Source organism: Anopheles maculipalpis, chromosome 2RL, assembly GCF_943734695.1.
Source record: "Anopheles maculipalpis chromosome 2RL, idAnoMacuDA_375_x, whole genome shotgun sequence".
Classification (NCBI taxonomy): domain Eukaryota; kingdom Metazoa; phylum Arthropoda; class Insecta; order Diptera; family Culicidae; genus Anopheles; species Anopheles maculipalpis.
The window spans coordinates 87,193,582-87,220,070 of NC_064871.1; the positions used below are offsets into that span (position 1 = coordinate 87,193,582).

Below are 26,489 nucleotides of genomic sequence, written 5' to 3' on the forward strand. Positions count from 1 at the left end.
AGCAATGAGACGCTGATTGACGTGCTGAAAAAGCTACTAGCAATGATGGCAATGTCATTTAATTATATTTGTAGAAAGAGAAATCCAATACAATTACAATCATCTTCAAAATCTTCATTCTTTATTTAATGTCAACTAGAGCGGCTCGGTGACAGAGGCGACAGGGGATGCGACAAAGATTAGCCCATTTTTGGTGATGAAAATTCCGATGATTCTGACGGTTTTGACGATTCCAGACAACTCTAGACAATTCCGGGAGGTTCCGGAAAAGAATTACATTTTGTGAACGGATATTTCAACACTTCTGTATAAGCCTGAGCGATGCACATATTTATTTACCTTCATACCTTCAAGAATTTGCCAATTCAAATGAATGAAATTAGTAAGTAAATTTCCAATAAGGAAAGCAATAAGAGCCACTTCCACTGTACTAAATATTTATATAGATCATAACTTTCCGAGGGAAACAATTAACATACAAAATCATTCCTGAGGCATTTTAATGTCCTCAAATCATTGACATTAATTAACTGTGGACAGATAATTACGAAAATGATACATTTCCGTCACGTCTCAAATCAAATCTACAGCCAATCCACAGACACCTGCAAGAAATCACTCTGCAAAAGGGATAATCTTTTCCGAACTGACTACATCAGTGGTACCTGCTCAGAATAAAAGTTCATAATCTTTAGGTAACTATTCGCACAGCAAAGGCATATGATCCTTTCCAATCCATTTTCCTACATTCAACAGGCAGTTCCGTTCTTGTATGCAAATGCAAGCTGACTGCAACCGGGTGGAAAACAGGTGGATAATGTAAAACCTTTTCCCCCCATTCATTCATTCATGCTACGCTACGTTCGTGTGGGTAAATTGCAATCTTTCATCGATTCGATCGCCTTCGCTTGATGCTGTCACACACGGTGGGCAAGAATTTTCAATGAATCGTCGTATCAAAAACCATACCCAAGCCCAAGTAACAGCTGTTGCACAGAGAGGTCTAGATTAATTCACTACAGTAGCAGATGATAAACATCTTGCAAATATACCAATCTTCATTTCGCTTTTCAGATTAAGTCATCGACAAATGTTTTAGCATTTCAATTTCTCTCTTAAAGAAGCAACAACAAAAAAAAAGCTTTCGCACACATTAATGAATGCTGCAACATGCGTATTTTCGCCAGCAAAACCAGACCGAGCACAGGCTCTACAAAAATGGAATCCAAATAAGCATACACGAAGCCTGCCTGCTCGACTGACTGACTGAATGGAATTCATTAAACCCGATGAACCGAACCGTACATCCTCCGCAGGCGGCCGAGAAAGGAATAAAGGTCCTTGGGTTGATTGATTGGGTTCACTACTCTACTTTTCGTTCGGTCGTCCTTTTCCGTTCGCCGTAGGATCTTTGCTTTACCGTTCAGTGGATCTGCATCTGCTGGGGCTGCACTTTGCTGCGAAAGTTCGAACGTATCGTTGCATGGAGCGTACTAACTTTACGCTCACGGTATTCAATATTCAGACGGGGCTTTTTCCCACCATGTATGTAACGAATTCAATTCCGAACAGGAGTTTATCGTTGGTGAATCTTATGAAGAAAAAAGAAATTTTCCTGTGTTACCATTATGATTACATGCAACCAGGTTGAGAGAATGCGGTATGTGCATGTTTGGTTTTCATGCATATATTTTGTTCCCTTCCATCGTAAGCTTTAATGGCAGTTTAAAGCTGATTCTTGATTGAAAATTGGTTTAGAAATAACTGACGTAGCTCAAATGACTTGAAATTACAAAACTAATGTCTATTCTTCCTGGAGGTCCACACAAAAATGGATGTAAAAATGGATAAACTTGCGTGAACAGCTGGCGAACAACTGCCCCTACATGATGGACACAAAATTATTGGAAACGATCCAGAAAAAAGCCAGAAGCGAATACAGTGTTAAAGATATAACTTTCAAGCTTAACCCGCACAGTCTACTGTTTATCCTCAAAGACTGTTGGACAGCAAAGCCCCGGAACATCCCTTATCATCATTCTGCCCTTACTATAGGATCGAAGAAGTGGATCCACGTATTCGGACGATCGACTTAACCTTTTTCCCTACACTAGCCAGGAGAAATGTTTGTCTTCGGACCAAAGCTCGGCAAAGATTTCCCCTAATTCTTCTGACGGTAAGGAGAAGCAATACTGGAGTATTTTCCCGAATCTAACAGAGATTCTCGCAAAGATGTACAGTGAAGTTCTTCAGGGATCTTCTTCGACTGTGATATCTGCTCCAAAATCAACAGATCACACAGTCAAATTTTGTCAGCTGTGTGGATCGCTGGGACATTGCACCATCGCCTTTAAAGGCTTTAAAATCAGTGTATATTGTTGCAATCCACGATATTCCGGTATGATTTTCCACGTCCTATACTCATCCATTTAATAAATGTTTATTCAATTATCGGACCCTTTTTCCCACCGCTTCCGGAAGCGAACAGCTTCAGACAGTTGGTCTGAATCGTTGTGACCGTGTTGTCATCCGCAAAGAAATTATCTACGGCCCCAGAACATCGTTTTGTACATCGCTAATTAAGTAATAACTGTGCTACATCGCAATGTGGCTGGTTATGACGCTCAGTCCCGCAGATTTCAATCCCCACTTCCGCACAGGTACGTACAGCAAACGGGGATGTCCAATAGCAAGGAAAAAATAACCTCACCTTCAACTGGGTACGGTCAATGATTTCGCACCCGTAGTTGAAATCTTTGCTCCAGCCATCATCGGAAGACCTTGGACCCCAACGTACACAGCAGGGCGAACCCGAGCCTATACGAGCGAGCACACGCGAGATGATGGTGGCGGTGGTCCCCGATCGAATTAAAACCAAACCCATCCCATCTCCGTTTGCTACCGTGGTGCGGTGGTACCGCACCCGAACCCGTCTTCTTCCTGGTTTGCCACGGGTTTTGCCACCGTCCAAAAGAAACGGAATATGTGCGAGCCAATAATTTATGCCTGATCATAATCGATCGGACCGTAACCGGTGGTGAAATGATCGAAGGAAGCAGCTCTGCACGGACACTGTTCTTCTTGCTTCTTCTCTTATTTTTCGTTTTGTTGTTGTTTTTTCCGTTTTCTTGTGCGGCTTTGTTGCTTTCTTTCGCTGCCTTCTTAACTTATTTCATCAATTTAGTTTGTTGTCAATAATCGCTCGCTAGACAAGTTGCTGGAATCAGGTTAATGAATGATTTTTCTATTGAATTCAATAGTGTCTCTAAAAAAATACACTCCAAAGATAAACAGGCGAATCTATTCTCAGAGATAGTCTCTGCCTTTATAAATAAACGAAAAAATCACTCCAAACATAAGAAAATAGCTTATTACCATATATAAACGCAAATAAAGATAAACACAAGTAGATCCGGTTTTGGTTTTTAATTGAAAAAATATCTTTCTAACTCAAATTTAAATATTATTTCGATGTTATACACTGTACAGTCTTAATAGTTAACCGCTCATGTTGACCATTTCCACGACATCTTGCTACCAGAAAATTAAAACATTGCCGGCCAGAGTCCACAAAGGTTTCAATGCCGAAGGAATTTGTTAAATTCCTCAATAATTCTTGCGAGAGTATTCCAAGCTCAAAATACAAGCTCAAGAACGTCTATGAAGTGTCCACCAGAAAATCAATAATAAATTCCGAAGCTCTATAAATAAATCCTACCAACATGTTTCGTAAGAAAAAAGGACTCCTGGAAAACACTTATCAATCAATCCAGGAAGCTCCAGGAATCTAGCAAACCACAACTTCCCTAGGTGGTCAAGTTCAAGTCGATCAAAGTCAGCCAGACCTCGGGGAACCGACGGGCCAGGAACCAGCGTCACCGGCGGCACGTTTGTCCAAACCAGCTTTACCCGTCCCGACCAACCGCACACCTCCCATCCACTCGGGAAGGGAGGGGGGCACACCCTAAGCAAATGGGCAATTTTGCAACATTGTCCGGAATGTCTTGATTCCCTTTCCCTTCGGTTCCCTGCAAAATGGTGCCGATACGATGCGCAAACCAGTACCACCCGGAGTAACAGGAAGAGAGTTACGCTGGCTTTCAGTCGCTTTACTCTAAATTAATTGATTTGCCAACCGCGGCTGGTCCCGAGGTTGAGTCGGTGCGTGAGCTTTACATGCAAAAAGCATATCCCTTCATCGGCAGCCATCGAGAGATAACATGAAAAAGACACACACGCACACACAACAGAAGCAAGAACCAGCGGGAGCACACGCTGTTCTGCCGATGATCGATCGTGGAGGGCGAGGCCATGTGCGCTTGGGGAAGCAACAGTTTCATGGTCATCTCAATCGATGGTGATCATCAGTTCGCTCAGCTGGAAGAGGTGGAACGCAAGAACGCGGACAACACGGACACAGCCGGAAATCGGGCATCCCCGCCAAATGGTAATGAGAAGGCCCAGAATGGCGTGTGTGTGTGTGTGCGTTTGCTTTTAATGCCGATTTCGTATCGAAACGAACGGTGCCAATCAGACAAACAAAGTAGCATGATGGATGGGATCGGTTATGTTCTGTGAAATGTTTGCTCTGTGAAAGGGGTGGCCTGGGTGACCCGGGGTGACTTCCACAGCGAAGGAAAGGAACAAATGGGAAGCAAGCAAAAAAAAGGTTACTCGAACAGGTAAAGGTTGATGTGATAATTGACGAATGCGTTAATGAAGCACCCAAATCGTTAGTTTCTTTCCAAATTTTTCCAACATTATGATAGCAATAACCAGCAAACCTACCAGATACTCAGATAAAATGTTGTTACATCAATATAAAATTCTTTTCAGATCTAAATGAAGCGTAATAATGATATAATGATATATAAAAATTTAATGATATATTAAAATCGATATCGATAGTTCTTTTCTGAGTTTTGGTGTTGCTGTGAGAGCCAGTTTCAAACAAATCCGATTCGATTCCAATCCGTGTCAGTACGAAAGAAATCTAACAACTTCATTTCCCACCGAAGCAAGACGTCCTGTAGCGCGCTATTATAATTTTTCTTCTCTACGCCAACGAGAAGCACTTCCTTTGCACCCCCCCCCCCTCCCCCCCCTTGGTCCGAACCGTACAAAGCTTCACAAAACAAAACAGTGCTGCGTGCTGTCACTGACACACGCGCTGCATTAATGCACTTCGTCCACCGTTAGTTGGCACACAGGGGGCGACAAGAAGAGTTGAGCCAAGAACGGGGAACTACATGGGAAAAAGAACTTTTCGCTGCTAGCTTGTCACAGAGCTCCTGTTGCTTCGGTGCGATGTGGTTGTGGCTGGCGCACAAGCGCCAGTGCCAGGAAAAACTATCATCCAGCACACATCCTGTGGTGTATGTGTCGGAAAGGACAGCTTGTCGGAAACTCGCTCGACCGCACAACACTCCGGTCTACTATGTTTTTCCATTGCACCACGCATCAAGACTTGCTCTGGGTGACCAAAGTCTTGTCATTCGCCTATCATATGGTTACATTTTATCCAATGCACTGTGCTGTGCCGTGTGATACGATTTATTTTCTCCTATCGTTTCGCTAAATCACATTTTCCATTTCCAATCTCCGGGAGCGAAGATCTCGACGCTAAAAGACGTCTCCAGCGCATTTGACGCTCGCAACGGGCAACGGCTGATGGTGTCCTATCTGGAAGCAATAAATTTGAGCCTAATTGTAATTAGCACAGTGGGCTGGGTGTGTTTGTGTGTGTGCCTGCCAACTTGTACCAAAAGCTCTTGTCGCCTGCTGCCGGAAAGGATTCGTTCACTCAATCTCGTATGGACCAATTCTGTTGCGTGAAACACAGCCAGAATTTTTTGCTATAAATATCTTTAATTAAAGTACGCGTGCGTATTCAAATATTGCCTTCGGGTTCGCGTTTACTGATGAGTTCGAGCCATAAAAGAAACCGTTCGACTGGTGCACTGTAGTCTTGGCCTAAGTAAAACCAAACCACAACCAACTGCACCTCGAAAAACCACTTAGCCGTACAGCAGTTTCATTGACCTCGCCCGACCGCCCCTCCCCCTCCCCCTTCCCAACACAGATGACATCTTCTCGCTCCGGTTGAGTGTCACCCGGGCATCACCACAACAACACCGGAGAGCCGGGTTTCGGCCCGGTCTAACCTGTTTCGCGGAAACGGCCAGCCGGACCAGCTTCTCAAGGTGGTCCTCCGATGCCGCATGCCGACGACGACGACACATCGTCGACCTGGGTAGACTTGCACCGCTCGTCACCGGTTTGGACGGTGGGCGATTAATTTCTGGATGCATTTTGTTGGCCTTGCGCCTTCCTATCCGGGTGGTGGGTGCATGCGCGAATGGGCGATGGAGTAGGTCGTACCGTTCGTACGCTACCGTGCGTGTGAGTGTTTATGTGTTTTAAAGACTTTCTTTTTGCCTGAGAAACGGTGCCCAAATTTTGAGCATGGATTGTGAATGAGGAGGAAAAAATAAAGCTTCCTAAATTCCGAAATTAGTGCCATTAAACTGTTGTTTCGAATAACAAAGTTGTGTTCCGAACAAAAACGATTGTGTTTATCGTTGAGAATAAAATAACCTTCAATAAAATAAAGATAAAAGCGACTCAAAAATAATTTGAGACGCTTATCACTTGTAAGACAAGCGATTATTGTCTGTGGTGGGACACATAAGAAGTTTTTTACTCTGAACCCTCCTGATATGGATAATATGAGTTCCTCCTGAACCTACCAAAATTCTGAATGATAAAGTAGAGATGAAGACCCATTAATGTCGTCTACGATGGCTTCAGCTGATCGCTATCATGCATGGTATTCTTTTGGTAGAGAGGACAGCGACGAGTGTCTTCAAACGACACAACCGGGCTTGAAATCCCATCCGGACCTCGTAGTTAGTTGCAAATATGGCTACAATTTAAATTTATATTCCTTCTCTCCCTATCAAGAGCTCTAGTTTTTACCTTAGGATATTACTTCACATCCTCCACAGACTGTCGGGACTGTCACGGCCAATATGTAGCCCTTAGCCGTTGAAACATAAGGAAGCTTTGTTCCAGGCATAGATCATCGGTACTCTTAAATAGCAGTCCTTTCTTGCGCTAGTCACTTATTAAAATGCTTGTTTTACTTCGCTTTTCATATACTTGTTGATGTTTAGGAACTATTTAAAGCAATAATGCATAAAGTTTTTATCGAACGATTTTTACCACCACGAAGATACACTGGGCAATACTCGGGCTTTTACCCGGCTACCGAAAGGCTTACAGGACTTGATGATCATCACAAAGCTGAATAATTAGTCCTTACTGCGGAGGAACGGCTCAAATTGGGATTTCAACCACCCTATCGAAATGTAATTAGCAAAAGCAAAACACGCACCATTACAAGGATCTACTTAGTGTAAGGTTTGGTGACGAAATAAAACATCACCACCCAATCGTACTTTAAATCGATTTTGCGCAGCAAAATCGACCCTACTGATAGCCGTTACTAGCAGGCAACAAGGGAAGTGTGCGACCCGTGCTCCAAACCCCGTAATCAAGATCGTTTGCGCGATGTGGCGTCCGAAGGTGTCCGAAGTTACTAATTGAGCGTCCACTTATCGTATCGCACACACAACCAAGTTTGCATTTCATTCGTCGTTGCTTTTTATTAGCGCTCCACCGTGTCGCTAGGGCAGGGGATGAATGTTTGCCATTCCCGGGGTGAACCCTTCTATCTTTTCCTCCTGTTTCCGCACTGTTTCGCTACTTGCCAGTCAACAGCGACTCTGTGCTCTGTGCTTGTTATGAAAAACGAAACTATCCAAATCCTAAATCAATCTTCCCGTATGAGTCGGTGTTCAGTTCATACAATCTTTTCACTCAATGGCAAATGGCTTAGCTTTCCTGTCCAGCCATACTGTGAGTTCAACATTTATACGACAAACGGGGCATAGAAAGCAAGCAAAAAGAAAAACTATAACATTCAACCACCAACCGATGATCGGCCACGGCGCAAAAACGAATTCGCGAATACTCAGTAGGGAGGGAGGGTTGCTTTTAGACATATTTATCTACGCCATCCGCCACCAGCGCTGTCGAATGTGTTAATTAAATATTTACCCCCGTCCATCACGATAAATTATCACCTACCATACTGGGGGAGGAACAAACCAAACAGACCCGCGACACACAGCTCCACGCTGTCAGGGGTTTTCCTCAGGTGGGTATGCGAAACAAGGGGTTTATGGGACATTTTTTCCGTTCACTTCCTATGCTCGCTTAACACCGTTATTAGGCACACGAAAATAGTAACCGGAGAAACCTCTCTTCTTGGTTTTTGGACTGGTTTTTCGTTGCGAATTTGAAAAGATTTTAAGTCTTACATCAGTGTTCTTGATTAGGAGAAGGATATTAATTGATATGACGGATGGAGAACAGACTGGGACCGGATAAGAAAATAAAAAGGAAGCTAATCAATAGTTTGCATGATTACAATAATCATTGCAAACTAGACTCTGTTTATATAAAATATATAACAAACTATTAAACAGCTGCAGCTTCTATATTGACACACGCCACCACCCGTCAGGACCTCTGCGCCACAGCCAGTCGGCTTTATTTACCCTCCTACCTCCATCTTTACTGCGGGCGTTCCTTTTTTTTGCTACCTGTTCTGAATGTCTAAATATCGCCAAGCCAACGGCCTCCGCCAATAACAAAAAAAAAAGCCAGATGGAGGGCAGGAAAAACGATCCTGACAGAAACGACTATTCGACCAACTATCGAGTGTGGTCGAAGCGATAAAATGACACAGAACCGGGGCGCTGCACGGTTGCGGCTGCAAACGCGATAAAACCAACAATTAGCCATTAATTTATGCCACCGACCGGCATGACAGTTATGTTGTATGCTTAATGCCGATCAGCGCGCCAAGCCTTCTTTGGGCCGATCCTGTCATTCGGTTTCTGCAAGCGGTTCTTAAGAGACTGAGAGAGAGAGAGAGAGAGCGAGCGAGCAAGAGAACCTATCAAAGGAAGAGTACTGGACATGGCAAAAAAGACCAAGTTCAGGCCTCGGTTCAGAAATAGCATTTACAAGGTTGGTTACATTACTCGTAACTCTTGCCAACGGTTTTATTTGCAAAGCTTTTGGTTCCAGAAAGACGAAATAATTTTCATCGAAAGGGGTTTTGCTCTCGTACGCGGAACTGACGACTTTCGCGCTTCGAGTAAAGTATCAACGGAAGCCGCAAATTGCAGGCCAAAAGATTCCTGGAGGTTATGCAGTAGGATCAAAGTAAGAGTAATGCTTTTTACGGGTAAATTTCTGTACGCTTAAATGGCTTTAACTTTGAAACCCCAAATCAAAATGCTATAAATATGTACATAACAGCGGTGTTTGTGTGCGTGAGAAGTAGAAGGGTAGGAGAATCCTTTCAGTACGCCACCTATTACGACGATACACGACCTAGTCCCGATGGCTGAAGCGTATAAGGCGTATCTGGTGGGTAGAGTTTAAATTCCTACTAAATGCTTGTTACATTCATGTAAATTTATCCCAACAATACACGCCCGTAAACCCAACTCGCCCAATGAAGGCGCCAAGCAAGACCCCACAAAAACAGATGCCAAAGTTGTTTTTGTGGTATTTTAATTTCGCATAGTTGAATATAGTCGCCGTTGGTTGGTTGAGATTCGATTTTCTCACTAATTGAAGTAGTAAATTTAAATAAAAAAAACGTGTTTCGGCTTCAATTAAATAAATTAATCCAACAACTAAGCACAACGAAACCGTCAAACAAGCGTTACGAAGCGTTACATTTGGATGTTTCTTTACGGTTTGTTTCAGGTTTTGATGGCATCCTAAGCAATGAAAGTCAGCTTAATCAGCTGATTAGACTACTAACAAATGGTAAAGGGGTAATCTCTTTAGAACCCTTTTAGGGCTAAAATTCAAAGAAAAATCGACACGAACATATCCAGACGCTTGTCTAAGAAAGCCGCCAAAAGCTCTTACACCAAGCTCAGAATATTTATGAACAAATGGCTATAATAAATAAAATATCATCTAAGTGAACGCAAGGTTCCACTATATGATTGCAAAGATCCACAAGAAGTTTGTAATATTCCACTCTCTATTTGATAAATTTCACTGAGTGATTCAAAAGTTCAATTGTGTGCTCTGGAAGACAGGAAAGGGCGACGGTTTTGACACGGCTAGACCGATTTCCGATTCAAATCGATTGACAATCCAACATTGATCGTCAAGCCAAGAAGATGGAAATATCTCGGAAAATACGGAAACGGATACTGTGTTGTTTTAAAATGGAGTGAGCAAAATAAACTTTTTATTTTTTAGCATCATTTCCCCATAAACTTTTTCCGGTGGAAAATACCAACTAAAGTGTTTTACGCAAAACCGCGAATCTCACTAGTACAGATTTCAGCCTTCCGCACAGAAGTATTAAAAACATTTTCCACCAAATTTCACAACATTCTACAACGCTCGACTTCATATTGTGCGTGCACGCTTCCTGGAAGTAAACACAGTAAATACGCTTTCCGGTCGAAAGCTTTGGGATTTAAAGTTTTACTCGGGAAAATTTACCATCCCGGATGTTGGCGTGTTATGCTCAACTATCTCGGGTAACTACACACCCAGGTCATGGCACGCAGTGGAATGATTTATTGTCACGTGGCGATGAGTTTGATCCAACGATCCGGGTATCGGTCGGTCGTGCTGAGGCATTGTTTTGCATAACTTCCCCACCTAAGCACCTAAGAAAGGAGTCGTTCCGGGGGGAGGAAAAATGTTCATCCCGTTTTCCCCGGAAACACAGGGCAAGCACTTCTCAAATTGGCCCTTGGCTTGAGCGAGGCAACATAAAATGGTCTCACATTCCACACAGCCAAAGTACATAGTACGACATTGCACGCGTAACTTTTCCTGTCCCGAGAATCCTTACGGTGTACATAGAGCAGAACCTAGCCTTGCGTAAGTTTAGCAACAGGCGTAACAACAAAATAGGCGGAAAATTCCTGTACAGTGTGTAACTAAGTTTAGATTATCTGTTTGATTACATAGGAAACTTTGTTTGCCAACTGTTACACATTTGTGGAGCACATAAATAAAGTTTCCTTTTTAAGGTGCATTTAAAAGCACAAAAGCACGCACACAAAATCATCAAACAAACTCATGTATAATTGGCCGCATTGATTTTCGCATTATTAACCATTAAAAAAAAAAAAAACGTTCTCCCAGCGGTGGCCATTTACAAATTAAAACTCATTCATCAATTCGACGGTGAAAATAAACCTGGAACATCGGTCAGATGATGACCGATGCTCCATGGTAACGGTTTTACGGCTGACCGGGCGGCTCCATTACAGCCTGGGTGGCAAACGACAAAAGAAGCCAAAACATAAAATCCCATTAAATTGAGGAAAATGCAAGGAAAATCTACTGAAAACTGTAAAGCAAGTGCGCAGTTCAATACCATAACTGGCACTTAATCGACAACAATAAACAGAAGGGTCAAAATTCTGTAAAATAGATTTATCCTGATTGACGTACAACAATAATGAGAAAAAGGCAAACATTACATACTGAGCAGAATTGGTAATTTTCCTGGTAGTTAATCCACTTAGTGAAGAATATTAAATTCTGTGGAAATTACATGACCGTCCGTTGCTTCGTTGTACACATACACAAGCTTATCCTTCTCGGTAAGCAGTCAGTGGCATATTTAACTTTGATAAACTAATTTTGTATATTTAGTTTGCTCGAACAATACCAATATTCAGTCTCAGAGTATTCAGAAGTGTATTGATTATTTGCCCTGCACTACATGGGAGGTTTCCGGATGATTTCGCAAGGATAGGAAACTGCAGTGCGTGAAAGAACAATTCATTGTAGTGATTTGCAGAATTCAATCAGATAATGACACAAATGAAGCAAATAATTTCACAGAGTTAGAAGTTAACCAGAAGTTGGGGTCGCATTTATGGACCACTTCCTCGTACTGTGAAGTGACTACCGAACTAAGTGATATTTAATAAGTCAGGTCTTGAAGTCAAGAAGACATCCAGAGCTATTTAGTGAAAGTTAAATGATGAAGAAATCGGGTAAAGCTTGCTATAAATCTTATTGAATCCTTGAGGTTGACTTTTGATAATGTTGATGATGGTGAATATGAGGCGTTCCATCTGACAACATCTGTCGACTTTTTCAAGTTATGTGACTAAAGCCTTCAGTCAAGAAGGTGGACATGGTTTGGTAAGAATGCGGGAAGTACTCTTGCCTGCCTTACTGTTTCCGGTAGACGACAGAGACAGTAGACGGTAAGTAGTATTTGTAGACCATGCTCTACCAACCGTCCTTCTTGATGCTATGCAGGGATGGAGTGATGATGGGACCATCATCATCACAATCATGTGCTTCGTTTGCGAAATCATCAGAGGTCTTACAAACACATTTTAAATCAATATCAACCGAAAATTATACTTTTTCTTCGCTTAACAACGACCTTCCTGGTCATACCGGGCATCTAATAGCTTGCGAAGCTCTCCAACACCACGATTTGAACCTTGGTTCCTGTCATGCCCCGCTGACGCCTCTACTATCGGAACGCCCTGATACTATTCTTGATACTATCCGGATGCTATGAGTGGTGACACTGGCTAGTTTAGACCATGTGCAAGCTTGCTTTTCTGTCAAAATGCTGTTAGTTTTTTACATATTTCCATACAAAAATTAATTTAAATATTGTCCACTGTTCGATCGACTGTTCGAGCGATCGATAAGCATTCCAATAAAGTTAACATAAAATAACCAAATAACTCGCACTAGTTCTTAACATTACAAAGCCATTTAGCATGTACTTCAGAATGGTTATAATTGATCATATATATTTAGTTGCATGTTTTTTGCTTCAAATTACCAATTTTCGGGATTTTTTCAAAAGCTTTTCCATACAATTCAACAAGAAAGTTGTTGATGTGCTCAACTAAAAACACTGTTCGTCCGGCTCTTCTTTAACAATCGTAAAAAAAATCATAAAATGAACCTTCGTAAAAACGGCCATTTTGCATCGGGAAGGTTTTTTGCTTCACCCACGGTCTTTACTTTGATTGTTCTGTAATTACATTTGCTGCAACTGCTGCACCGCACCGTATGAATGGCAGGCGTATGGTAAGGTACAACGCGTGTGCCGCAAATAAACGATGCACGAGCCAAAGCAGGGGCCACTCAACACTACGGAGCTTGTTGTTTGCTTGCCACAGAAACAGCTCACAAACACGGTGCAAAAACAGTTTCTGTCGCAGTGAGGAAAAATATAAACAGACACCACCTCCAAGCTCCTTTCAAGCCCTCTCCCTCCAAGCAGATCATCCTGGGATATAGATCATTCGCGGATCGTCCATTTTCTCTCGAGTGGTTTAAAAATAGTCTTACATGACCCCCCCGCCCCGGGCGCGCACAAACCTTTCCGCGCGAGAAGCACAATCTTCCCGCCCACCTCCTTCGCCCCGCCACTTGCTCTAGCTGTTTTGCTTCTGTATTCCCCAATTTTATTCTAAACCCTGTAGCTGTCTTGTTAAGCCCACGAAACTTACCATGTGTTCGAAGGCCGAACTTAGAATAGTTTCGCGCTTCGCCTTGAACGTGAAATCGGTGTCCTGTGCTGTGTGCCACGGCAAACGGATTTCGCGTGATGATGGGAGACGGTTGAAAAGGGGGAAGGGAAAATCCGAAGCTGGCTGACCGAGTTGCCGACGTGCCGTATTTTTCCTTTTTTTTTTTGCCGCCCCCTCTGAAAAACACACACAGACACACCGTGGATCGTGTGATCGTTTTGTTTGGTGCACGACCGAAAATTGCAAAATAAAATGGCGAAGGCTGGAATGTGTTTAACTTCTTTTTTTTTTTTTTAATTCTCGCTCACTCTCTCTCTCTCTCTCTCGATCTCACTTCTTGTAGCGGCTGGGTTTACTTCCAGCCTAACTTATCTCCATAGCTGCACACACAGACAAGCGCGCACACACAAACACACTGTTTGACGTTTACTCTTAAGAAGGAAGAACACAATTTGCTGATCGTTGGGAACAGCAGGCGCTCGCGCGAATTGAAGCTGATATGCCGTGTGGCACTTTGCTGATTTGTGGAATATAAATTCCGGTTTTCTTCTTATACTTCTTGCATGTACACTAACTTGCAGCACTAACACACATCACATTCCTGTTTGCAGCCAACAAGGATCTTACGTTTTATATCTTATTTTCTTCGCTTTTAATCACACTTTAACACTTTAACACTTCACCGTACACTCACCCACAAGGGACACATATATTTTGCTTGTTTTAATATTTTAAAACACCCCCGAACTAACCACTAACACTGCCACAATCTAATAAAAAAAAACATTCCCGTTTGTTTTACTTTCAAAAACCTTTTTTTATACTTCTCCTTCTTTTCAAAAATCGTTGCACTTTTCCCCTCTGGTTTGCACACACACACAATCAGGAGCGCTCGATCAACGACGATCAACTGTGAAGCGCATCAAAACACGTCACCAACCCACACATAAAACCAGCTGCAGAAGGGTGAGTTTGACAATAAAGATAATGACGAACAACAAACAAACAAACAAAAAATGGAAGAACAAAATCAAACACTCGCGAACCTCTTTTTCACACACATACACGCTAATTTTGCTGACGTAACTGTGAGGGTGGATAAGAAGAAAAGGCGTGAGAAGAAAGGAGGAAGCAAAAGAGGAAACAAACAAAACAATAAATGATCGTGAGAAAATGGGTTCCCAATAATTTTTGGGAAGGATTTTTGCTCACTTTTTTCGCCCATTAGGGGGTCTAAGAGAGAAAGCGAGAAAGAGAGTGAGAGAGAGAGAGAGAGAGGGTGAAAGACGCGTCGATAAGGGGTGGCGTAAAGAATAAGGGTGAAAGCAGCAGAACACTCGTTCTCACTCATTTTCGCAGTTTTTTTTTACTTTTTTGTTTCGCAGCAACGCGAATGATCAAATAAACGTCTTGGCTGTTGTTTGTTGGCTTTGTGGGCGCCGTCTCAACCCCTTTGGTACGCCTTTTGATTAATTTGCAGCACAAAAGATTAACGATAACGATCTGTGTAGATGGCGCTGCCGATAGGGGAGGAAGCTGCAGCCATTCGTTGGTATTCGTTCTGGTGCACAATCACACCACAGTTTTGTCAGTGGGAATATCTTTGCTTTAGGCTGAAGAATTTTGAGTGATTCTATTCTTTTCTTTAACACCTCTTAAGAAAGGTTTATTCACCTTCGCTTTTAATAGTTCGTCTTTTCTTGTTGCTGCTTGTTCCTTTTCTAGCTTAATCAATTTCAAACACCACACGCGGAACGATTTTGCGTACGTACAATTACGATCAACACAAAAACCACCGCTGCAGACCTACTTTGCACACGCACAACCCGTGTAACCGCGAGTGTGTTTGCACCGGCTGCTTCTTCACTTGAGTACACCCCAAACAGCAAGACTTGCACCGAATCTTTTCCCCGGCTCAGCCGAGGCAAACGCGCGCGCCAAAACACGATCGAACGATCCGTTTCCAACGGGAGATGCGTCGTTTCTGCTCGCTGGGCTGGCAAAGAGCACACGCTCTAGGGTGCTGCGCTACTTTGGACGCACTTTTTCGCTCTCTTCATCCCTCTCTCACTCACCCTTTTGTTTTTTCTCTCCCCTGAGCAAGGGGGTGCATCTTCCGGAGCGTTAAGCCACGCCGAGCGCGTATGAGAGAGCGAGCGCAAAAACTAAACTCTTCCGTTCGTCGGTCATCGCGAGAGAGAATCTTCTTCATCGGGTGGGTCGATGGGAGGTAGGAACGATGTTCAACCCCCAATACATACCACCCATACGTCCCCCGTTCAGCACAGCATCGACATGATAGGGGATCATTACACGCACACGCGAGAGCATCGAGCACAGGATCGAGGCGTGGAAAACTCGCGAGCAGCACACTTTCTCTCTCGTTTCGGTCAGCTTTTCGGCCGTGCTCCGGCATGACGGGCTCCACGTAGCAATCTCTCCTGGCCAGCGGTCGTCCAAGGTAGGGCTGGGGGATGACGATGAGCTAAAAATAAAACCCACAAAGATGAAGACGAACAAAAAAAGATGAGAAAAATAAATACACACACATACGTAGAACGGTAAGAATGTACGATGATCTTACAAGCTCAAGCCCAGCCCCGAAAAAAAAAACTATAGCCAACCGGATGATGACACGATCCTCGGCCGCGAATAACGCGACACACGGTTTGGTGTGTCGCGGAAGTTTTATTCTTCTGGAGATGGTCCCCGAGCGAGAAAACCCGCGATCATCTGCACGCTTTTGACGTAGTTATAATTGGGTTCGCCTTTCAAAACGTTTAATTGTGCTAAAAATGGGTTCTCTTATCAAAGGCGAGAGATTAGGTGCGTATGAGTGTTTGCAAAAAAAAACTCAATAGTGAGCAGTAATCGTACGCTGACCTTGAATTGATAAAAATACAGGGGGGGAAAGTTCATTTACACGATCTGTTTCGGTTTAATGATGTTTGGGTTTAGTTAAAGCGAAAAGACTATTCAGAAGGCGCTGTACAAACATTGAATTTCTCAACATAGAGCTTCACATGATCGTGTGTACTATAAAACTTACGGTACAGATTTTTCTGCTGACTGTTTGTCTATAGCACTGCAACCGTAAGAGACCTTAAGCAACCATTTTTCTAGGGTTCCTTCAATTATTTGACCCGTACCAGGTACTAAGAATTGCGGAGATGGCAAATCGGATCCGAATACGTTTTGTAAGTCACCGGACTTACTTACTTGTAAGTTACCGAAGACATGAGGACTAACTATCCAACTGGGTGATTATCAGTAGGTCGTTAAGCCAAAAGGAAGATGTGGATCACTTAATAATCGGTATTAAATTCGACAAGAGGTTGCCATTAAGCCATGAAGTAGAAGAAGAGCACCTAGAGGATAAGAATTGGCTTTAAGTTAAAGTTAAGACTTTAAGTGGACCGATGATCAAATCCCATCCCAAATGTTATCCCAGATGGATAGTGAGATCTAACTATCCAACTACGTGGAATCAATACATCTCACAAGCTTAGATAGCCGACATGACCTAGCAGGTTCTTAAGCCAAGAAGAAGATGAAGATGACTACTCACGATGTGCACTCTAGATGCTCTTAGGTTCGTTAACCGTGAAGTATCCAAATACGGAGCCTTAAAGATAGCCCTGCAACCAGTTTCTGCCCAGTCGTTGAATGATGAGTACTGTCACTAGCTCTTCCCAATATCTAAGTATCTAATACTCTCCCGGCCGTTGCAACACGGGTAGAAGCGGTAGGTGCGAATGATTCTTTGCTGCGCGATTTTCGTGCCTTTATTTTTTCCTCAGACCTGTTTAACTTTTCCCTCTTCCCACTCACTTTCCGCGCTCGTCTTCACTCATCATCCTTTAGATTACTTATCCCCTTTTGACCTCTTTTTCCTTAACGTTTAGTGATTAAGTTAGTTTTTTTTTAAAGAAAATTTTTGCAGCCTTAGGCAGACAAATTGTGAAGTGAAATAAATAAATAGTTCAGCGCATCTGGTGTGGGTTTGTTTAAGGTTCAATCTGGGGTCTATAAAGCCACGGAGAATTTAACAGATTTGATAGGAAAATTGTTACAGCCAAGCACGACGATCTCTAGGTACCGAGCACAGAACGAGATTTCATTTGAGACTTCATCTGATGAACAGCTACTGGTACCAACATAAGATAAGAAAAGATTTGCCATTTTTTCTTCCATGAAATTCAGAATATTAATATAAGCTGTACAGATCACACTTCATGTTCAGCTTAATACATCTACAAACAACTTCCTCTATCTCTCAGGTTCGGATCAAACTCCTTGAAAGCTCTAAGCGGTATGGACATTGAGGTCTATAACCTCTACTATGAGGAAGCTCAAAACACAGGTCATATGAGGCATCTATCGGGACCCAAGACAGTCCTGGATGAGTGATCAATAAGTGCTAATATCACTCAATAATGCCATCTGATCGCCCAATCTTAAGCACAACCATTTATTTCCATATTTTTTCTGAAGTTAAACGCTCTTTAACCGTACGGTAACGCTATTTTCGAATTAATTTGCCATAATTTCTTAAACGACAGGCCATCCATTTAAAGTCACCAATAGACGATCTTCCCCAGCACCACATTTCTAGGCCAACCGAATTCCATTCACGAATGCTAATCCTTCCCACCCGAGGGGGGCAACAATATCGTTAGGCTCTACTTTGCATTTTCATTCACAAAAACCCGGCCACAAATTCGAAACGAAAAACAGCTCGGGGAATGCAAAAAAAAAAGCTGAATGAAGCCTAATTATAGCATTCGTTAAATTATTTCATCGACACGCGACCCATAGCATTAACGCATTATTTTCAATGAAACAAAAAAAAGACACCCACCAAACGATAACATCGCCGAACACATCACAAACTGCCCATTAAACTATTGAGCAGCGATACATAAATTTACATTTCATCAAAATCGAAAGGTGCGCTTAAAACGAGTCACATTAACATCCACACACATACTCAGCATATTCATGGTTTCTTGGAAAGGAACGGCAGGACAAATAAAAAAGCCAACATACATTTGCATCAACAGAATAATCTCATTTCCGCTCCGGTCACAATTTCTATTTGTGTCACCGTCAAACTCGTCGTTTACGTTTAGTTTTTATTTTTTCGTTTTCTTATTTTATTTAACGCAATCGGAAATTGCGAACTCGCATTGCGTGCTGCGAAACCAACACAAAGCCAAACTACATTAATGAAATACCTTGGCAGGGTTTTATGCATTTCTATGTCGACAAAAAAAAACCCCAAAAAACAAATTTAAAAAAAAAAAACTCGCAAAAAACAACACACACTCGGCAAAATATGTTTCAGAAGGCAAACGGCGCGCACCAATTGGAAGACACAAAATATAAATCCAAAACGATTTTGTTTTATTTTTCCATTTTAAAGACCCACATTCTTCCCGTTCTGCGCTCCCGGTGCCCGGTTCTTTCTATCGAAGGATTATTCAAATTTAATATCCGCAAAAGGCAAGCGACCGAGAGATGATGGTCACCGGGAGCTCCTTCTCCAGGGGGCCCTGCAACCTGCAGCAACCCGGTTCCACTACCCCTTTTTTTCGCGAACCGGTTCCGGAAACCGGCAATCGTACGGTTGTGCATGGATGATAAAAATAAACCAACCAACATGTCACAAAAAGATAATACGAGCCATCTTTTTTCTTTTTTCGCGCGTTACTTTTTTACTTTTGGTTCGCTAGAATCTTGAGATTCCTCGAGATCGGTTTGACGACTTTTGAAGTTTGTTTTTGCTTTGGAAAAAATAAACTTGTTTCTGTTTTGTAAGTTTTTTTCATACAGTTATAGTAGAAAGCAATGAAATTGTTGGCAAAAAAAAAAATGAGCTCTAATGTGCAGTGCATTGCGAAAACCTGCTGTACGGTGAGGGAATAATGGCGGATTGTGTAATGGCTCATTTGTAAGTATTCCTTTCATTCCGATTGTCTCAGGCTAAAAGCCTGCAGAGACGTTTTGATTGGAAATTTCGGAAGTCCTGTGCAGGGATTTTCGGACATGGTAAATTGATTAGTCAAATTTCAGCATAAAAAAGAGGGTTTTTGATAGCATGGAATAGCTCACAATAATGGGAACTATGATGGAAACACACCCAAAAGATGTAACGCTTTGAAGTGGGGTTGACTTCTTTTTATTACCGCAGATGTTTGCTGCTCGATCCTTGATACTGCGCAGCGCAGACGCTACCGCTTTTTTAAACAGTGCGATCTAATGATCTCGATTACAAAAAAATGGAGTCGGCACGAGGACATCCCTCAGACAAGAAACCGATTTAGCGCGATACCTTAACATACATATTCATCGCTGAAATTCCCATATCTCTCAAGAACGAAACAGCAGCATTTTATGCAACCGAAACAAGCGAGTTCCCTCACCAACAACGTGTACCAACCAGATCGCACCAACGATTGCTATGACAAACTCTAGCACTAATAAAGTTCTTTGCGTAAGTAAGAAAGTTTTCTGCCGGCTGCAGCAAAATGCACAACCCCACTCGTGTGGTGTAAAGTGTTTCTTCGCAAGGCAAATGGAAATGTTTTACACCATTGTGCAACCCACCCGTCCCCACAGTCGCTAACACTAGATTTACCGAGCAAGAACAACCGCACTACTTTGCAGACTTGCAGGCGGATGGAACAGCAAATGCAATGATTAAGTAAAAAGTTGTTGCAAAATTGTACATTAGCAACAGTTCGCCAGAGAGCAAAGTGAGTGCGTTACGAGCGTTATTTGATTACTTCCCATCTGGGAGGCGGCTTTTGTGCGATTTTTCTCTTCTAGTCTGTTCTCGTGGGGGGCGATTTCAAAGCGCGAACGATGGTTACAATGCTAGAAGAAGGAAGAAAACAACAATTTAAATAATACAATATACCTCGTGAAAGCGAAAACAAAGGTACAAAAAGGGAAAGCAAAAGCCTAGAGATTTCCAATCAATTTTCCATCCTATATTTCATTGCATCCTTTACTTCATTACGCCTGTCCGCTCGTGCTCCATTTTGTCTCGGGGATTCTTCAATTTAATTTTTTATCTCCTGTGGAGGGTTACGTTCAAGGTGAATGGTTCGATTCTTGAGCATATTGGCGTTTTTATTACTTTGTTTTATACTTATAATTTTCGTTGCAGAAAAATTGTTTGAATTATATGAAATTCGCTTTTTAAGGAATCAATAAATGATCTTCGAGATCAATATTCTAGCTCCAGAATTGAGCGTACTTTAATCTCATCTTCTCATCTCATACTTGAAGCAGACTAACAAAAATACTTAAAATTGCATACCACATCACCACCAATTATTAATTTAATTTTACAAACCAATAAAACTGCTCTCACAATGCAAGAAGAAGCTAGCTCATATTTATTCCCGACATCGTCACGCAACTTCACGATCGTAAAAGCGGCGAGCGAGCAGTTTTTTTGTGGTCAACGTACTCATCAAGCTTTTCGGGTCTGTCTGTGTCTGCACACGGACACGGTCATCTTTATCTTTCTGGAGACATCATAAAAATGGACTCCCGACATCCTAACCAACCTCCCCGCCCTAGGGAGAGGAATTAAAGAAAGATTAGCGGATCAAGGAAACCAAACAAAAAGAAAACCAGGGACCGTTTATAAGACAGCTTACGTTTGGCTAAAAATAGATTCGCTATAATAGCACACCCAGCACCACACTACCACAGCGCAACGAAAAAAAAAAGCTTGTTTAGAATGTGGTTAACGCGCGGCGGAACTCGTTCCAGTGCCATCGCCCATAAGGCTGACGCCCATAAAAACGTGTTGTCTCTCGAATGTTCAAACCGAATGGCTTATCGCGCCGGAACGATTCCACCGCTACACTACCCGGGGAAACGGAACGTTAAGCGGCAGCACTAGAATGAAAGATCGCGGGCCACAAGATGGAGGGCGTCAGATGAGTGAGAGAGAGAGAGAAAGAGAGCAGCAAAGCTGGCGAGAGCGTAACGCACACGGAAAAGACGTAGATTCGGCACGCGTTACCAGTGTGATCGAGGGAACGGGGTTCGCAACTTTCCAACGACTGGTGCAAGTTTCTACAAACGTAGCTGAAACGGGATTGTACAAAGGTTAGGCAAAGAATGATGCACTTGCAATACAACATATTACGCTGGCGGGACATTTTGTGCTGACTAACATCGCAAATACGGCAAGGTACACAAAACCTAGTGTAAACGGGATGGATTGTTTCTAAAATTTGAGTACGGTACGGAAGCCAATATTTACATCGAAAATCGAACGAGTCATGTATTTAAAACTGATCACCATGAGCTTCACCAGATGAGGTAGTTTGAGGTAGGCAGGTTTGCGTCATAAGTTAGACTCCAGAAGACCAAACACACTCGGTAATTATAAGAATCTCGATTCTAGAATTCGAATAAGGATTTGAAGGTCCTTAGCTTAAAATAGTACTTTGTTACTTTCCGATATATGCCGAGAGCACCAGATCCCTACGCAGATAGATCAGCAATAGTACGGATTTCCTGTGAAGCTCTTAAAGACCACTATGGAGTACAGTGCAACGAGTGTGTGAAGAACTCAAGGCCCATGGACTCACCAGCTCATCCCAGAAGTGAAATCTTGAACTTTTCGTCGTTTTGGAGAAGTTGAGTTCTACACAACTCAGCTCATTATAGGACACGGCCTCTTCCAAGCTCACCTTGAGCGTATGAAACTGATTCAGGAAGGGGCACACTGTGCCGAGTGCCTAAATCTGAGAGGGCACAGGTCCCAAACATGTGATGTTCGAGTGCATTAACATTCAGGGTAAAGAGGAGATTACCGGCTCGAACATCGTATCCCTGATGTGCTCCAATCGGAACAGATGGTGTACAATATCAGACACGATCAGAGTGATCCTTACCCACCTGTAGCAAGGACGTATTCGCATCGAAAGAGGTACATGTGTGGCAGGTCCAGGGGCTCAACAAGATGCCGTAAATGGAGGAATACAGTCCGGCATCAAAAGCTTTCTTGAAGCGGATTTTGAAGACCTGATCATGTTCTCACAATGTGCTCAACACTGATCAGGCCAAGATGATGAAGAATCGCTTGGACTTTCAAAGCTGCTTTTGGAGCTGTTGTCCAAAAAACTATAAATCTAAATCTTCTGAGCTTCAAGAATAAAAATCAAAACTATTCTTCCTTCTTCAAATGGAGCTTCTACTCGAGCAAGCTCGATTACAACACAAACCTCACGCGCAATAACTTAGATTGATTCCACTATCAGCAGCTGTACGCGGTGTTCCTGCTCTTCAAAAAGGTACCCAAGAGTAATTTAATAAACTGCAACATAAATGAGTCATGAGAAAAGTTTACTTGATCAAAGCGAACAACTCCCACAGTCCAGCGCAATCCCTTTAATGGTGCACCGGTTAGTCAACCACAAAGCTTTTCTGGTCTGGCCACATCATCATCATCAAACAACCATCAGACGGCCAACTTTTCCTCGACAGCTTGTACAAGCGAATTGTTTAAAAAAAACTGTATAAAACCTACGATTTAAATCCCAATGGTTTTCATTTGAAACTACAAAAGACCTTTGGCTCTGTCGGGCCTAATGCTCTCGGAGCGACCGTGCAGAGAATGTAAAATTGAAAATCATGAAACATTCATTTCTGTGCATCTTCTTCAACACAACTCCATCGTGTAGTCATTATACGGCATGCAGCTTTTTTGTTCCATTTCCTTTCTAACTGTACGACCGTTTTCCCTCTCAGGTAGATCTCATCAGACTAACCCTTACCCAATCAGGCTTAAAAATTTGCGTTTATCTTCTTTTGCTCGAAGGGATATGAAAGAAATTTAAAATAAAAGATTCCAGGTACAGTTTTTTTTTCTTTCTCATGCGACAGAATGCTCAAACCTATGGCCGGAAACAAATCCCACGCAAACGGTCGCAATGGCCTTCCATGGAAATACAACCGACCAATAATGTTACCGGTGACACCTATGAGAGCATTCTCGTCCCGCTGTGGGACGCATTTTCATGCGAGAAGGTCAAGGAGCAATGAATGTCGGCACAGTGGTGCCATCATCATTTTCCAACCGAGACCAAGGTTATGATTGAGTTTTGTTTTTTTTTTTTTCGTGCGTTTTAATGTGTCTTATGCGCACGACTGGAAGTTGTTTTAGTCTTACTTTATAAGCTGTCTTCAACAGTTGCTGTCCTTCTTTAAGCTTTTCAGGCTTGGAGAAAAGTTATTCGAACGCATTTTAGAACCATTCGAACCATTTCTTATTGATTGCTGACAGATTTAATTTTAACAACCCATGTCAGGAAGGAGAAATATTATGACAAACAGGGATTGCAGGTACTCTATAGCCTCCATTGTCGAGGTGTTTAAGTATGTGTGACCTTTGTTATTGAATTTCACAATGATTAATTGAGTTTTGTAACAGTTTATTCTGGGGGCACACAGGATAGGAGTTGAAATCACATCCAGGCCGTTCCATCCGTCAAGGACTAACCATCGAATTACGTGGCAAAGGCAAGTCTAGTAACCCATTTGATGGCCGGCGTGATTTTAAAGCGCAGTTCTTTCTGACTTCATCAAAATTTAGCTTTGTCAAACCTATGTTTGTGCAGATCCATGTTACCTCTGGGTCTAGATATCAAATGATCACCAATCTAATGTAAGTCAATTTTATGCAAATCTTTGTTAGTATCAACATGGGACATTGAGTAGACTAACCTAGACTCTTGTAACAGACGACATTTTTAAACCATGAAGGTCCTTGTCTCCAACGTTATCAAGATATGGTGGATCAAGATGTGGTCATTTGGGAATCCCCGCAGAACCATGTTGACACGTAATGTGGATCATTCTTAAAACTCTAGTAATCTTAGTACCAGGCAGTGGCCCAGGCTAGCTAGATCAGTTACTGGAGGCCTGGAGCCTAAATCGATGTTGGGGCCACATCTTAACTGCTGTCCAGATGGCTCACTGACCTGGCGTAGGTCTCTGTCCTCATTATCATTATCTATGAAAAATATAAATGCCTCTAAATCCCCAATGCTCCGACCGGCCAAACAGATGCTCATAGGATATTTCTCCAAGGATCTGCTTAGTTTGCCTATACTATGATCCATTCCTGATTTAGATAATTTATTCTAGGTAATTCAAAATTGAATTTTGAACGGAACTCTCATCAAATTTTATGCGTTCTGTGGTGTCAAACGATAGCCAAACGGGATGCTTACATCACTGATTTGTCGTTCAAAAGTTAAGTGCTCCAAAAACTTCAATTTGACAATAGATATTTTAAGTAGATTCGTGTAGCGGCTTGACAGCAAATATTCTCAAAATACCCCATAAGGCAAAAAAGTACAGAACAATACGTTGATAGTTTCCTTCACCCCCAAACAACCTTTCTCCAATGCTACACAGGAAACACTCAACCTGTAGCCGTTTAAAAAGTGCACCAAAAAAAGCTACAGCCTGTAACAACGGCCACAACCACATGTTGCTAATCAGCGTCCCATTATTGCTGAACCTTAGTGTCCATGTAATTGCGTGTGTGTGTGTGTGTGTGTGTGTGTGTGTGTGTTTAAGGGTGATTATCTTCAGTAACGCCCAGCACTGGCTGCATTGTGTTGGCACAGACAATCGCTTTTCGCGGCACAAAATTACAACATTACTGCCGGACGCAAACACATCCCACCCAACCCATCTGCACCACACCACCACTCTTCTCCCTTACTTTCCTGCTACTAAAAATAGCCTTTAAGCAACACCTTAACAAAAATGGTTTCCCGCTTCCCGAACCGACCGGGTGTAGCACTGCAATGGAGAAACAAATAGTGGCAGTGTCGACGCGCAAAAAGTCGAACGCAACCAAACACACTTGACGTAGTACAAGAGGACGGCGCAAACAAAAATTGGAATAAATTTAAACGCAAAACACTACAGCTCCACACAGACAGAGAGAGATATGTACGTGCGAGAGCGATAACCAAAAGGCTTTCAGCAAACTGCACAGTGGTAAAGCAAATATAGGAAGGTTTTGCGAGTGTCTGTGTGTGTGTGTGTGTGTGTGTGTTTGTGTGTGTGTGTGTAAAACAATGTCTTCACAAACTAAAGCCAAAAACATACAGGCTTTAAGATGATGAACTGCGATCGCGAGTTCGTTTTGGGCCATCCATGTTTACCGGATGATTTGCTCCAACCAACCACCGACCGACCGACCGACACCGTCCATGACGTCACACACGATCAAACGGAAAGCAGGTTGATCCACATGATGCCGGTGCTAATTTGCTGATTCGTTACGCTTCACAATCATATCGTTCAGATGACACGGATAAAAATGTTACTTTTTGTTTGTAAATTAAAAGCAAACATTTATAGGACATTTTTCCACAGCTAAACAACCCCAATTTGGGTGAACTTAAATAATTAAAAATATGTAATTGAAAGCAGGAGAAGGTCACAAAATAAAACGAAAAGAGATGACTCATGAACACAATTGAACGACAAAACAAAACAACCTTTAAAAAAAGGGACCCTACGGCTAGCAATTAAACAACAAATCGGTCACAATGCTGAGACGTGGAAAATCTTTTCCATCTCCCACTCGCAAAGAAAAAAGACTTAAATTCCATCTTCCCACTATCGTACTTTCCGTTCGGGTCATTTGCATGTTGTTTGCTGTACAGAAGCATAAGAAAAAGATATTCAAAATCACCAACAAAAAAGAAAAAAAACCATCCAACAGACACACAAACACACCGGGAATATCGCTGTTGGCTGTTGTTGCTCACGATGACGGTGGAAGAATAACGGAGGTCT

General features: G+C 42.4%; 3 protein-coding genes across 3 annotated transcripts in view; 2 read left to right on the forward strand and 1 right to left on the reverse strand.

The window, feature by feature from the left end:
- The window catches only part of LOC126567755 (receptor-type guanylate cyclase Gyc76C-like), a 39,894-nt gene extending 26,190 nt beyond the window's left edge, over positions 1-13,704 (reverse strand). Inside the window, exon 1 of the mRNA XM_050224036.1 lies at positions 13,617-13,704. The gene's annotated coding sequence lies outside the window, so the exon portion shown is untranslated. The remainder of the gene's footprint in view (positions 1-13,616) is intronic.
- Positions 1-26,489, forward strand: part of LOC126567939 (peptide transporter family 1-like) — a 490,614-nt gene that overhangs the window by 351,776 nt on the left and 112,349 nt on the right. The window lies entirely within an intron of this gene.
- LOC126568306 (mitogen-activated protein kinase p38b-like) overlaps positions 1-26,489 on the forward strand; it is a 643,298-nt gene that overhangs the window by 281,137 nt on the left and 335,672 nt on the right. The window lies entirely within an intron of this gene.